The following is a 359-nucleotide window of genomic DNA, read 5'->3' as shown; positions in this document are numbered from 1 at the left end:
TGGTAAAGAGTAATACTACAGTGCTTGGTAATATAGCTAATAATATACCACTGCATGGTAAAGAGTAATACTACAGTGCTTGGTAATATAGCTAATAATATACCCCTGCCTTTGCTTGGTAAAGAAGCTTTACTAAAGTATGCACTTTACAGGGTTTTTTTATTTTTGTTAGAAAAGTTTTATTTAGATAATTGTCTTCCCGATCCCATTCCTGGACCCTGTAATGAGCTACTTATTTATCCAGGTTAGGAGCAGGTGTAATAGAGAAGGTGTAAGATAGATAAGTCTTGTTCTATCATTGATTGGTGAGGTCGTGTTATTTATCCAGGTTAGGAGCAGGTGTAATAGAGAAGTAGAGA

This window comes from Halyomorpha halys, unplaced genomic scaffold (genome assembly GCF_000696795.3).
Source record: "Halyomorpha halys isolate HHAL.00 unplaced genomic scaffold, Hhal_1.1 Scaffold229.1, whole genome shotgun sequence".
Classification (NCBI taxonomy): domain Eukaryota; kingdom Metazoa; phylum Arthropoda; class Insecta; order Hemiptera; family Pentatomidae; genus Halyomorpha; species Halyomorpha halys.
Note: the sequence above shows the minus strand (reverse complement) of the source record.